At 50.2% G+C, this 13571-nt stretch overlaps 10 non-coding genes across 10 annotated transcripts; all 10 read left to right on the top strand.

Annotated features, from left to right (window-relative positions):
- The first annotated feature begins 776 nt into the window (after nt 1-776).
- LOC126273631 (5S ribosomal RNA) lies at nt 777-895 on the top strand. The gene has a single exon (XR_007549477.1). It is a non-coding gene; the product is annotated as a 5S ribosomal RNA (ribosomal RNA).
- Nucleotides 896-2041: 1146 nt separating this feature from the next.
- On the top strand, nt 2042-2160 carry LOC126273630 (5S ribosomal RNA). Its single transcript, XR_007549476.1, has one exon. It is a non-coding gene; the product is annotated as a 5S ribosomal RNA (ribosomal RNA).
- Nucleotides 2161-3306: 1146 nt separating this feature from the next.
- Nucleotides 3307-3425, top strand: LOC126273629 (5S ribosomal RNA). The gene has a single exon (XR_007549475.1). It is a non-coding gene; the product is annotated as a 5S ribosomal RNA (ribosomal RNA).
- Nucleotides 3426-4571: 1146 nt separating this feature from the next.
- On the top strand, nt 4572-4690 carry LOC126273628 (5S ribosomal RNA). The gene has a single exon (XR_007549474.1). It is a non-coding gene; the product is annotated as a 5S ribosomal RNA (ribosomal RNA).
- A 1146-nt stretch (nt 4691-5836) lies between these two features.
- LOC126273627 (5S ribosomal RNA) lies at nt 5837-5955 on the top strand. The gene has a single exon (XR_007549473.1). It is a non-coding gene; the product is annotated as a 5S ribosomal RNA (ribosomal RNA).
- Nucleotides 5956-7101: 1146 nt separating this feature from the next.
- Nucleotides 7102-7220, top strand: LOC126273625 (5S ribosomal RNA). Its single transcript, XR_007549472.1, has one exon. It is a non-coding gene; the product is annotated as a 5S ribosomal RNA (ribosomal RNA).
- A 1146-nt stretch (nt 7221-8366) lies between these two features.
- On the top strand, nt 8367-8485 carry LOC126273624 (5S ribosomal RNA). The gene has a single exon (XR_007549471.1). It is a non-coding gene; the product is annotated as a 5S ribosomal RNA (ribosomal RNA).
- A 1146-nt stretch (nt 8486-9631) lies between these two features.
- On the top strand, nt 9632-9750 carry LOC126273623 (5S ribosomal RNA). Its single transcript, XR_007549470.1, has one exon. It is a non-coding gene; the product is annotated as a 5S ribosomal RNA (ribosomal RNA).
- A 1146-nt stretch (nt 9751-10896) lies between these two features.
- Nucleotides 10897-11015, top strand: LOC126273622 (5S ribosomal RNA). Its single transcript, XR_007549469.1, has one exon. It is a non-coding gene; the product is annotated as a 5S ribosomal RNA (ribosomal RNA).
- A 1146-nt stretch (nt 11016-12161) lies between these two features.
- LOC126273621 (5S ribosomal RNA) lies at nt 12162-12280 on the top strand. The gene has a single exon (XR_007549468.1). It is a non-coding gene; the product is annotated as a 5S ribosomal RNA (ribosomal RNA).
- Nucleotides 12281-13571: the final 1291 nt, after the last annotated feature.

Here is a 13571-nt window from a genome sequence, read left to right as displayed (position 1 = left end):
TTTCGCACCTTTCCACGGCACGGCGCAGCACAGAGCGGCTCTGGTAGCTCCGAACGGCCGCACACGGCGCCTCGGACACGTCGGTTCGGCCCGCGCCCATCTCGCAGATGCTTCTCGTACTTGTGCTGTCATATGGACCACGACCCGAGCGGCAGCGAGCGGCAGTCGAGCAAAGTCGGGACAAGTCGGGACGGAAGGCGACAGCCGAGAATGCACCGTGCGAATTACGCAAATATCTGGAAGCGCGACGCGTGTCAGGCAGGTGAGACCGCTTCCCTCTGTCTTCATTTCTTGCTTTCTTGTCACTACCCCTGCCAGCCCTTTTTTCATGCTACCTTTCTCATGTGACATAGATGCTTCCATACTGATTTTAAACTATCGTAAGATACGATATTAAGGAGCTCAATTTGAAAAGAGTGCGCCAAGGAAGACTTCCAAAGAGTCTCTGGAAATAACAAAACAGTGTGAAGTGACAGAAATGTTGTGAAATACGTCAGGGCATATTGTTTTGTAGCAGTGCACAACGGCAAATTTGTAAACAAAAATTTACCTTTCGTCGCTACAAGAGATGGATACTTTGTCGAACAAACGAATGACAGGCGGTGCAACGAGCAGCTGTGTTGTGCGTCTGACCCACGTGGCGGCGCGCCGCACTGCGCGTCGCCTTCGAGGTGGAAGGACGTGCTTTGCGTCAAATGTGCCACCGAAAACGGCGATTGCGTGTGTTGGGAGGAGAGGCGAAGGCTTCTTCTGCCGTGCGGCTACTGTATAAGGACGCCAACGGCCATACCATGTTGAATACACCGGTTCTCGTCCGATCACCGAAGTTAAGCAACATCGGGCCCGGTTAGTACTTGGATGGGTGACCGCCTGGGAACACCGGGTGCTGTTGGCTCCCTCTCTTCTTTTAAATTTTATGTCACTACACCTGCCAGTCCTCTTTTCATACAAACTCTCAGGTGCGACAAAGATGCTTCCACAAGCATTTTAAACCACTGTATTAAATGTAAGATGTGAAATTACAGCAATGAACTCAGTTTGAACAAGAATGCGCGGAGGAAGAGTGCTAGGAACTCGTTGAAAATAACGAAACACTGCGAATCGACAGATGTGCTCTTAAAATGCGTCAGAGCCTACTGTTTTGTAGGAGCGCTAAATTCCAATTTTGTAGCAGTGCACAACGGCAAATTTGTAAACAAAAATTTACCTTTCGTCGCTACAAGAGATGGATACTTTGCCGAACAGCCTGTGTCTTGTGTGCATGTTTTCGCACCTTTCCACGGCACGGCGCAGCACAGAGCGGCTCTGGTAGCTCCGAACGGCCGCACACGGCGCCTCGGACACGTCGGTTCGGCCCGCGCCCATCTCGCAGATGCTTCTCGTACTTGTGCTGTCATATGGACCACGACCCGAGCGGCAGCGAGCGGCAGTCGAGCAAAGTCGGGACAAGTCGGGACGGAAGGCGACAGCCGAGAATGCACCGTGCGAATTACGCAAATATCTGGAAGCGCGACGCGTGTCAGGCAGGTGAGACCGCTTCCCTCTGTCTTCATTTCTTGCTTTCTTGTCACTACCCCTGCCAGCCCTTTTTTCATGCTACCTTTCTCATGTGACATAGATGCTTCCATACTGATTTTAAACTATCGTAAGATACGATATTAAGGAGCTCAATTTGAAAAGAGTGCGCCAAGGAAGACTTCCAAAGAGTCTCTGGAAATAACAAAACAGTGTGAAGTGACAGAAATGTTGTGAAATACGTCAGGGCATATTGTTTTGTAGCAGTGCACAACGGCAAATTTGTAAACAAAAATTTACCTTTCGTCGCTACAAGAGATGGATACTTTGTCGAACAAACGAATGACAGGCGGTGCAACGAGCAGCTGTGTTGTGCGTCTGACCCACGTGGCGGCGCGCCGCACTGCGCGTCGCCTTCGAGGTGGAAGGACGTGCTTTGCGTCAAATGTGCCACCGAAAACGGCGATTGCGTGTGTTGGGAGGAGAGGCGGAGCCTTCTTCTGCCGTGCGGCTACTGTATAAGGACGCCAACGGCCATACCATGTTGAATACACCGGTTCTCGTCCGATCACCGAAGTTAAGCAACATCGGGCCCGGTTAGTACTTGGATGGGTGACCGCCTGGGAACACCGGGTGCTGTTGGCTCCCTCTCTTCTTTTAAATTTTATGTCACTACACCTGCCAGTCCTCTTTTCATACAAACTCTCAGGTGCGACAAAGATGCTTCCACAAGCATTTTAAACCACTGTATTAAACGTAAGATGTGAAATTACAGCAATGAACTCAGTTTGAACAAGAATGCGCGGAGGAAGAGTGCTAGGAACTCGTTGAAAATAACGAAACACTGCGAATCGACAGATGTGCTCTTAAAATGCGTCAGAGCCTACTGTTTTGTAGGAGCGCTAAATTCCAATTTTGTAGCAGTGCACAACGGCAAATTTGTAAACAAAAATTTACCTTTCGTCGCTACAAGAGATGGATACTTTGCCGAACAGCCTGTGTCTTGTGTGCATGTTTTCGCACCTTTCCACGGCACGGCGCAGCACAGAGCGGCTCTGGTAGCTCCGAACGGCCGCACACGGCGCCTCGGACACGTCGGTTCGGCCCGCGCCCATCTCGCAGATGCTTCTCGTACTTGTGCTGTCATATGGACCACGACCCGAGCGGCAGCGAGCGGCAGTCGAGCAAAGTCGGGACAAGTCGGGACGGAAGGCGACAGCCGAGAATGCACCGTGCGAATTACGCAAATATCTGGAAGCGCGACGCGTGTCAGGCAGGTGAGACCGCTTCCCTCAGTCTTCATTTCTTGCTTTCTTGTCACTACCCCTGCCAGCCCTTTTTTCATGCTACCTTTCTCATGTGACATAGATGCTTCCATACTGATTTTAAACTATCGTAAGATACGATATTAAGGAGCTCAATTTGAAAAGAGTGCGCCAAGGAAGACTTCCAAAGAGTCTCTGGAAATAACAAAACAGTGTGAAGTGACAGAAATGTTGTGAAATACGTCAGGGCATATTGTTTTGTAGCAGTGCACAACGGCAAATTTGTAAACAAAAATTTACCTTTCGTCGCTACAAGAGATGGATACTTTGTCGAACAAACGAATGACAGGCGGTGCAACGAGCAGCTGTGTTGTGCGTCTGACCCACGTGGCGGCGCGCCGCACTGCGCGTCGCCTTCGAGGTGGAAGGACGTGCTTTGCGTCAAATGTGCCACCGAAAACGGCGATTGCGTGTGTTGGGAGGAGAGGCGAAGCCTTCTTCTGCCGTGCGGCTACTGTATAAGGACGCCAACGGCCATACCATGTTGAATACACCGGTTCTCGTCCGATCACCGAAGTTAAGCAACATCGGGCCCGGTTAGTACTTGGATGGGTGACCGCCTGGGAACACCGGGTGCTGTTGGCTCCCTCTCTTCTTTTAAATTTTATGTCACTACACCTGCCAGTCCTCTTTTCATACAAACTCTCAGGTGCGACAAAGATGCTTCCACAAGCATTTTAAACCACTGTATTAAACGTAAGATGTGAAATTACAGCAATGAACTCAGTTTGAACAAGAATGCGCGGAGGAAGAGTGCTAGGAACTCGTTGAAAATAACGAAACACTGCGAATCGACAGATGTGCTCTTAAAATGCGTCAGAGCCTACTGTTTTGTAGGAGCGCTAAATTCCAATTTTGTAGCAGTGCACAACGGCAAATTTGTAAACAAAAATTTACCTTTCGTCGCTACAAGAGATGGATACTTTGCCGAACAGCCTGTGTCTTGTGTGCATGTTTTCGCACCTTTCCACGGCACGGCGCAGCACAGAGCGGCTCTGGTAGCTCCGAACGGCCGCACACGGCGCCTCGGACACGTCGGTTCGGCCCGCGCCCATCTCGCAGATGCTTCTCGTACTTGTGCTGTCATATGGACCACGACCCGAGCGGCAGCGAGCGGCAGTCGAGCAAAGTCGGGACAAGTCGGGACGGAAGGGGACAGCCGAGAATGCACCGTGCGAATTACGCAAATATCTGGAAGCGCGACGCGTGTCAGGCAGGTGAGACCGCTTCCCTCTGTCTTCATTTCTTGCTTTCTTGTCACTACCCCTGCCAGCCCTTTTTTCATGCTACCTTTCTCATGTGACATAGATGCTTCCATACTGATTTTAAACTATCGTAAGATACGATATTAAGGAGCTCAATTTGAAAAGAGTGCGCCAAGGAAGACTTCCAAAGAGTCTCTGGAAATAACAAAACAGTGTGAAGTGACAGAAATGTTGTGAAATACGTCAGGGCATATTGTTTTGTAGCAGTGCACAACGGCAAATTTGTAAACAAAAATTTACCTTTCGTCGCTACAAGAGATGGATACTTTGTCGAACAAACGAATGACAGGCGGTGCAACGAGCAGCTGTGTTGTGCGTCTGACCCACGTGGCGGCGCGCCGCACTGCGCGTCGCCTTCGAGGTGGAAGGACGTGCTTTGCGTCAAATGTGCCACCGAAAACGGCGATTGCGTGTGTTGGGAGGAGAGGCGAAGCCTTCTTCTGCCGTGCGGCTACTGTATAAGGACGCCAACGGCCATACCATGTTGAATACACCGGTTCTCGTCCGATCACCGAAGTTAAGCAACATCGGGCCCGGTTAGTACTTGGATGGGTGACCGCCTGGGAACACCGGGTGCTGTTGGCTCCCTCTCTTCTTTTAAATTTTATGTCACTACACCTGCCAGTCCTCTTTTCATACAAACTCTCAGGTGCGACAAAGATGCTTCCACAAGCATTTTAAACCACTGTATTAAACGTAAGATGTGAAATTACAGCAATGAACTCAGTTTGAACAAGAATGCGCGGAGGAAGAGTGCTAGGAACTCGTTGAAAATAACGAAACACTGCGAATCGACAGATGTGCTCTTAAAATGCGTCAGAGCCTACTGTTTTGTAGGAGCGCTAAATTCCAATTTTGTAGCAGTGCACAACGGCAAATTTGTAAACAAAAATTTACCTTTCGTCGCTACAAGAGATGGATACTTTGCCGAACAGCCTGTGTCTTGTGTGCATGTTTTCGCACCTTTCCACGGCACGGCGCAGCACAGAGCGGCTCTGGTAGCTCCGAACGGCCGCACACGGCGCCTCGGACACGTCGGTTCGGCCCGCGCCCATCTCGCAGATGCTTCTCGTACTTGTGCTGTCATATGGACCACGACCCGAGCGGCAGCGAGCGGCAGTCGAGCAAAGTCGGGACAAGTCGGGACGGAAGGGGACAGCCGAGAATGCACCGTGCGAATTACGCAAATATCTGGAAGCGCGACGCGTGTCAGGCAGGTGAGACCGCTTCCCTCTGTCTTCATTTCTTGCTTTCTTGTCACTACCCCTGCCAGCCCTTTTTTCATGCTACCTTTCTCATGTGACATAGATGCTTCCATACTGATTTTAAACTATCGTAAGATACGATATTAAGGAGCTCAATTTGAAAAGAGTGCGCCAAGGAAGACTTCCAAAGAGTCCTTGGAAATAACAAAACAGTGTGAAGTGACAGAAATGTTGTGAAATACGTCAGGGCATATTGTTTTGTAGCAGTGCACAACGGCAAATTTGTAAACAAAAATTTACCTTTCGTCGCTACAAGAGATGGATACTTTGTCGAACAAACGAATGACAGGCGGTGCAACGAGCAGCTGTGTTGTGCGTCTGACCCACGTGGCGGCGCGCCGCACTGCGCGTCGCCTTCGAGGTGGAAGGACGTGCTTTGCGTCAAATGTGCCACCGAAAACGGCGATTGCGTGTGTTGGGAGGAGAGGCGAAGCCTTCTTCTGCCGTGCGGCTACTGTATAAGGACGCCAACGGCCATACCATGTTGAATACACCGGTTCTCGTCCGATCACCGAAGTTAAGCAACATCGGGCCCGGTTAGTACTTGGATGGGTGACCGCCTGGGAACACCGGGTGCTGTTGGCTCCCTCTCTTCTTTTAAATTTTATGTCACTACACCTGCCAGTCCTCTTTTCATACAAACTCTCAGGTGCGACAAAGATGCTTCCACAAGCATTTTAAACCACTGTATTAAACGTAAGATGTGAAATTACAGCAATGAACTCAGTTTGAACAAGAATGCGCGGAGGAAGAGTGCTAGGAACTCGTTGAAAATAACGAAACACTGCGAATCGACAGATGTGCTCTTAAAATGCGTCAGAGCCTACTGTTTTGTAGGAGCGCTAAATTCCAATTTTGTAGCAGTGCACAACGGCAAATTTGTAAACAAAAATTTACCTTTCGTCGCTACAAGAGATGGATACTTTGCCGAACAGCCTGTGTCTTGTGTGCATGTTTTCGCACCTTTCCACGGCACGGCGCAGCACAGAGCGGCTCTGGTAGCTCCGAACGGCCGCACACGGCGCCTCGGACACGTCGGTTCGGCCCGCGCCCATCTCGCAGATGCTTCTCGTACTTGTGCTGTCATATGGACCACGACCCGAGCGGCAGCGAGCGGCAGTCGAGCAAAGTCGGGACAAGTCGGGACGGAAGGCGATAGCCGAGAATGCACCGTGCGAATTACGCAAATATCTGGAAGCGCGACGCGTGTCAGGCAGGTGAGACCGCTTCCCTCTGTCTTCATTTCTTGCTTTCTTGTCACTACCCCTGCCAGCCCTTTTTTCATGCTACCTTTCTCATGTGACATAGATGCTTCCATACTGATTTTAAACTATCGTAAGATACGATATTAAGGAGCTCAATTTGAAAAGAGTGCGCCAAGGAAGACTTCCAAAGAGTCTCTGGAAATAACAAAACAGTGTGAAGTGACAGAAATGTTGTGAAATACGTCAGGGCATATTGTTTTGTAGCAGTGCACAACGGCAAATTTGTAAACAAAAATTTACCTTTCGTCGCTACAAGAGATGGATACTTTGTCGAACAAACGAATGACAGGCGGTGCAACGAGCAGCTGTGTTGTGCGTCTGACCCACGTGGCGGCGCGCCGCACTGCGCGTCGCCTTCGAGGTGGAAGGACGTGCTTTGCGTCAAATGTGCCACCGAAAACGGCGATTGCGTGTGTTGGGAGGAGAGGCGAAGGCTTCTTCTGCCGTGCGGCTACTGTATAAGGACGCCAACGGCCATACCATGTTGAATACACCGGTTCTCGTCCGATCACCGAAGTTAAGCAACATCGGGCCCGGTTAGTACTTGGATGGGTGACCGCCTGGGAACACCGGGTGCTGTTGGCTCCCTCTCTTCTTTTAAATTTTATGTCACTACACCTGCCAGTCCTCTTTTCATACAAACTCTCAGGTGCGACAAAGATGCTTCCACAAGCATTTTAAACCACTGTATTAAACGTAAGATGTGAAATTACAGCAATGAACTCAGTTTGAACAAGAATGCGCGGAGGAAGAGTGCTAGGAACTCGTTGAAAATAACGAAACACTGCGAATCGACAGATGTGCTCTTAAAATGCGTCAGAGCCTACTGTTTTGTAGGAGCGCTAAATTCCAATTTTGTAGCAGTGCACAACGGCAAATTTGTAAACAAAAAGTTACCTTTCGTCGCTACAAGAGATGGATACTTTGCCGAACAGCCTGTGTCTTGTGTGCATGTTTTCGCACCTTTCCACGGCACGGCGCAGCACAGAGCGGCTCTGGTAGCTCCGAACGGCCGCACACGGCGCCTCGGACACGTCGGTTCGGCCCGCGCCCATCTCGCAGATGCTTCTCGTACTTGTGCTGTCATATGGACCACGACCCGAGCGGCAGCGAGCGGCAGTCGAGCAAAGTCGGGACAAGTCGGGACGGAAGGCGACAGCCGAGAATGCACCGTGCGAATTACGCAAATATCTGGAAGCGCGACGCGTGTCAGGCAGGTGAGACCGCTTCCCTCTGTCTTCATTTCTTGCTTTCTTGTCACTACCCCTGCCAGCCCTTTTTTCATGCTACCTTTCTCATGTGACATAGATGCTTCCATACTGATTTTAAACTATCGTAAGATACGATATTAAGGAGCTCAATTTGAAAAGAGTGCCCCAAGGAAGACTTCCAAAGAGTCTCTGGAAATAACAAAACAGTGTGAAGTGACAGAAATGTTGTGAAATACGTCAGGGCATATTGTTTTGTAGCAGTGCACAACGGCAAATTTGTAAACAAAAATTTACCTTTCGTCGCTACAAGAGATGGATACTTTGTCGAACAAACGAATGACAGGCGGTGCAACGAGCAGCTGTGTTGTGCGTCTGACCCACGTGGCGGCGCGCCGCACTGCGCGTCGCCTTCGAGGTGGAAGGACGTGCTTTGCGTCAAATGTGCCACCGAAAACGGCGATTGCGTGTGTTGGGAGGAGAGGCGAAGCCTTCTTCTGCCGTGCGGCTACTGTATAAGGACGCCAACGGCCATACCATGTTGAATACACCGGTTCTCGTCCGATCACCGAAGTTAAGCAACATCGGGCCCGGTTAGTACTTGGATGGGTGACCGCCTGGGAACACCGGGTGCTGTTGGCTCCCTCTCTTCTTTTAAATTTTATGTCACTACACCTGCCAGTCCTCTTTTCATACAAACTCTCAGGTGCGACAAAGATGCTTCCACAAGCATTTTAAACCACTGTATTAAACGTAAGATGTGAAATTACAGCAATGAACTCAGTTTGAACAAGAATGCGCGGAGGAAGAGTGCTAGGAACTCGTTGAAAATAACGAAACACTGCGAATCGACAGATGTGCTCTTAAAATGCGTCAGAGCCTACTGTTTTGTAGGAGCGCTAAATTCCAATTTTGTAGCAGTGCACAACGGCAAATTTGTAAACAAAAATTTACCTTTCGTCGCTACAAGAGATGGATACTTTGCCGAACAGCCTGTGTCTTGTGTGCATGTTTTCGCACCTTTCCACGGCACGGCGCAGCACAGAGCGGCTCTGGTAGCTCCGAACGGCCGCACACGGCGCCTCGGACACGTCGGTTCGGCCCGCGCCCATCTCGCAGATGCTTCTCGTACTTGTGCTGTCATATGGACCACGACCCGAGCGGCAGCGAGCGGCAGTCGAGCAAAGTCGGGACAAGTCGGGACGGAAGGGGACAGCCGAGAATGCACCGTGCGAATTACGCAAATATCTGGAAGCGCGACGCGTGTCAGGCAGGTGAGACCGCTTCCCTCTGTCTTCATTTCTTGCTTTCTTGTCACTACCCCTGCCAGCCCTTTTTTCATGCTACCTTTCTCATGTGACATAGATGCTTCCATACTGATTTTAAACTATCGTAAGATACGATATTAAGGAGCTCAATTTGAAAAGAGTGCGCCAAGGAAGACTTCCAAAGAGTCTCTGGAAATAACAAAACAGTGTGAAGTGACAGAAATGTTGTGAAATACGTCAGGGCATATTGTTTTGTAGCAGTGCACAACGGCAAATTTGTAAACAAAAATTTACCTTTCGTCGCCACAAGAGATGGATACTTTGTCGAACAAACGAATGACAGGCGGTGCAACGAGCAGCTGTGTTGTGCGTCTGACCCACGTGGCGGCGCGCCGCACTGCGCGTCGCCTTCGAGGTGGAAGGACGTGCTTTGCGTCAAATGTGCCACCGAAAACGGCGATTGCGTGTGTTGGGAGGAGAGGCGAAGGCTTCTTCTGCCGTGCGGCTACTGTATAAGGACGCCAACGGCCATACCATGTTGAATACACCGGTTCTCGTCCGATCACCGAAGTTAAGCAACATCGGGCCCGGTTAGTACTTGGATGGGTGACCGCCTGGGAACACCGGGTGCTGTTGGCTCCCTCTCTTCTTTTAAATTTTATGTCACTACACCTGCCAGTCCTCTTTTCATACAAACTCTCAGGTGCGACAAAGATGCTTCCACAAGCATTTTAAACCACTGTATTAAACGTAAGATGTGAAATTACAGCAATGAACTCAGTTTGAACAAGAATGCGCGGAGGAAGAGTGCTAGGAACTCGTTGAAAATAACGAAACACTGCGAATCGACAGATGTGCTCTTAAAATGCGTCAGAGCCTACTGTTTTGTAGGAGCGCTAAATTCCAATTTTGTAGCAGTGCACAACGGCAAATTTGTAAACAAAAATTTACCTTTCGTCGCTACAAGAGATGGATACTTTGCCGAACAGCCTGTGTCTTGTGTGCATGTTTTCGCACCTTTCCACGGCACGGCGCAGCACAGAGCGGCTCTGGTAGCTCCGAACGGCCGCACACGGCGCCTCGGACACGTCGGTTCGGCCCGCGCCCATCTCGCAGATGCTTCTCGTACTTGTGCTGTCATATGGACCACGACCCGAGCGGCAGCGAGCGGCAGTCGAGCAAAGTCGGGACAAGTCGGGACGGAAGGGGACAGCCGAGAATGCACCGTGCGAATTACGCAAATATCTGGAAGCGCGACGCGTGTCAGGCAGGTGAGACCGCTTCCCTCTGTCTTCATTTCTTGCTTTCTTGTCACTACCCCTGCCAGCCCTTTTTTCATGCTACCTTTCTCATGTGACATAGATGCTTCCATACTGATTTTAAACTATCGTAAGATACGATATTAAGGAGCTCAATTTGAAAAGAGTGCGCCAAGGAAGACTTCCAAAGAGTCTCTGGAAATAACAAAACAGTGTGAAGTGACAGAAATGTTGTGAAATACGTCAGGGCATATTGTTTTGTAGCAGTGCACAACGGCAAATTTGTAAACAAAAATTTACCTTTCGTCGCTACAAGAGATGGATACTTTGTCGAACAAACGAATGATAGGCGGTGCAACGAGCAGCTGTGTTGTGCGTCTGACCCACGTGGCGGCGCGCCGCACTGCGCGTCGCCTTCGAGGTGGAAGGACGTGCTTTGCGTCAAATGTGCCACCGAAAACGGCGATTGCGTGTGTTGGGAGGAGAGGCGAAGCCTTCTTCTGCCGTGCGGCTACTGTATAAGGACGCCAACGGCCATACCATGTTGAATACACCGGTTCTCGTCCGATCACCGAAGTTAAGCAACATCGGGCCCGGTTAGTACTTGGATGGGTGACCGCCTGGGAACACCGGGTGCTGTTGGCTCCCTCTCTCCTTTTAAATTTTATGTCACTACACCTGCCAGTCCTCTTTTCATACAAACTCTCAGGTGCGACAAAGATGCTTCCACAAGCATTTTAAACCACTGTATTAAACGTAAGATGTGAAATTACAGCAATGAACTCAGTTTGAACAAGAATGCGCGGAGGAAGAGTGCTAGGAACTCGTTGAAAATAACGAAACACTGCGAATCGACAGATGTGCTCTTAAAATGCGTCAGAGCCTACTGTTTTGTAGGAGCGCTAAATTCCAATTTTGTAGCAGTGCACAACGGCAAATTTGTAAACAAAAATTTACCTTTCGTCGCTACAAGAGATGGATACTTTGCCGAACAGCCTGTGTCTTGTGTGCATGTTTTCGCACCTTTCCACGGCACGGCGCAGCACAGAGCGGCTCTGGTAGCTCCGAACGGCCGCACACGGCGCCTCGGACACGTCGGTTCGGCCCGCGCCCATCTCGCAGATGCTTCTCGTACTTGTGCTGTCATATGGACCACGACCCGAGCGGCAGCGAGCGGCAGTCGAGCAAAGTCGGGACAAGTCGGGACGGAAGGGGACAGCCGAGAATGCACCGTGCGAATTACGCAAATATCTGGAAGCTCGACGCGTGTCAGGCAGGTGAGACCGCTTCCCTCTGTCTTCATTTCTTGCTTTCTTGTCACTACCCCTGCCAGCCCTTTTTTCATGCTACCTTTCTCATGTGACATAGATGCTTCCATACTGATTTTAAACTATCGTAAGATACGATATTAAGGAGCTCAATTTGAAAAGAGTGCGCCAAGGAAGACTTCCAAAGAGTCTCTGGAAATAACAAAACAGTGTGAAGTGACAGAAATGTTGTGAAATACGTCAGGGCATATTGTTTTGTAGCAGTGCACAACGGCAAATTTGTAAACAAAAATTTACCTTTCGTCGCTACAAGAGATGGATACTTTGTCGAACAAACGAATGACAGGCGGTGCAACGAGCAGCTGTGTTGTGCGTCTGACCCACGTGGCGGCGCGCCGCACTGCGCGTCGCCTTCGAGGTGGAAGGACGTGCTTTGCGTCAAATGTGCCACCGAAAACGGCGATTGCGTGTGTTGGGAGGAGAGGCGAAGCCTTCTTCTGCCGTGCGGCTACTGTATAAGGACGCCAACGGCCATACCATGTTGAATACACCGGTTCTCGTCCGATCACCGAAGTTAAGCAACATCGGGCCCGGTTAGTACTTGGATGGGTGACCGCCTGGGAACACCGGGTGCTGTTGGCTCCCTCTCTTCTTTTAAATTTTATGTCACTACACCTGCCAGTCCTCTTTTCATACAAACTCTCAGGTGCGACAAAGATGCTTCCACAAGCATTTTAAACCACTGTATTAAACGTAAGATGTGAAATTACAGCAATGAACTCAGTTTGAACAAGAATGCGCGGAGGAAGAGTGCTAGGAACTCGTTGAAAATAACGAAACACTGCGAATCGACAGATGTGCTCTTAAAATGCGTCAGAGCCTACTGTTTTGTAGGAGCGCTAAATTCCAATTTTGTAGCAGTGCACAACGGCAAATTTGTAAACAAAAATTTACCTTTCGTCGCTACAAGAGATGGATACTTTGCCGAACAGCCTGTGTCTTGTGTGCATGTTTTCGCACCTTTCCACGGCACGGCGCAACACAGAGCGGCTCTGGTAGCTCCGAACGGCCGCACACGGCGCCTCGGACACGTCGGTTCGGCCCGCGCCCATCTCGCAGATGCTTCTCGTACTTGTGCTGTCATATGGACCACGACCCGAGCGGCAGCGAGCGGCAGTCGAGCAAAGTCGGGACAAGTCGGGACGGAAGGGGACAGCCGAGAATGCACCGTGCGAATTACGCAAATATCTGGAAGCGCGACGCGTGTCAGGCAGGTGAGACCGCTTCCCTCTGTCTTCATTTCTTGCTTTCTTGTCACTACCCCTGCCAGCCCTTTTTTCATGCTACCTTTCTCATGTGACATAGATGCTTCCATACTGATTTTAAACTATCGTAAGATACGATATTAAGGAGCTCAATTTGAAAAGAGTGCGCCAAGGAAGACTTCCAAAGAGTCTCTGGAAATAACAAAACAGTGTGAAGTGACAGAAATGTTGTGAAATACGTCAGGGCATATTGTTTTGTAGCAGTGCACAACGGCAAATTTGTAAACAAAAATTTACCTTTCGTCGCTACAAGAGATGGATACTTTGCCGAACAGCCTGTGTCTTGTGTGCATGTTTTCGCACCTTTCCACGGCACGGCGCAGCACAGAGCGGCTCTAGTAGCTCCGAACGGCCGCACACGGCGCCTCGGACACGTCGGTTCGGCCCGCGCCCATCTCGCAGATGCTTCTCGTACTTGTGCTGTCATATGGACCACGACCCGAGCGGCAGCGAGCGGCAGTCGAGCAAAGTCGGGACAAGTCGGGACGGAAGGCGACAGCCGAGAATGCACCGTGCGAATTACGCAAATATCTGGAAGCGCGACGCGTGTCAGGCAGGTGAGACCGCTTCCCTCTGTCTTCATTTCTTGCTTTCTTGTCACTACCCCT

The sequence above is a fragment of the Schistocerca gregaria genome, chromosome 5, assembly GCF_023897955.1.
Source record: "Schistocerca gregaria isolate iqSchGreg1 chromosome 5, iqSchGreg1.2, whole genome shotgun sequence".
Taxonomy (NCBI): Eukaryota; Metazoa; Arthropoda; class Insecta; order Orthoptera; family Acrididae; genus Schistocerca; species Schistocerca gregaria.
The sequence above is the reverse complement of the archived record's forward strand: the minus strand, read 5'-3'. Positions and strand labels throughout refer to the sequence as shown.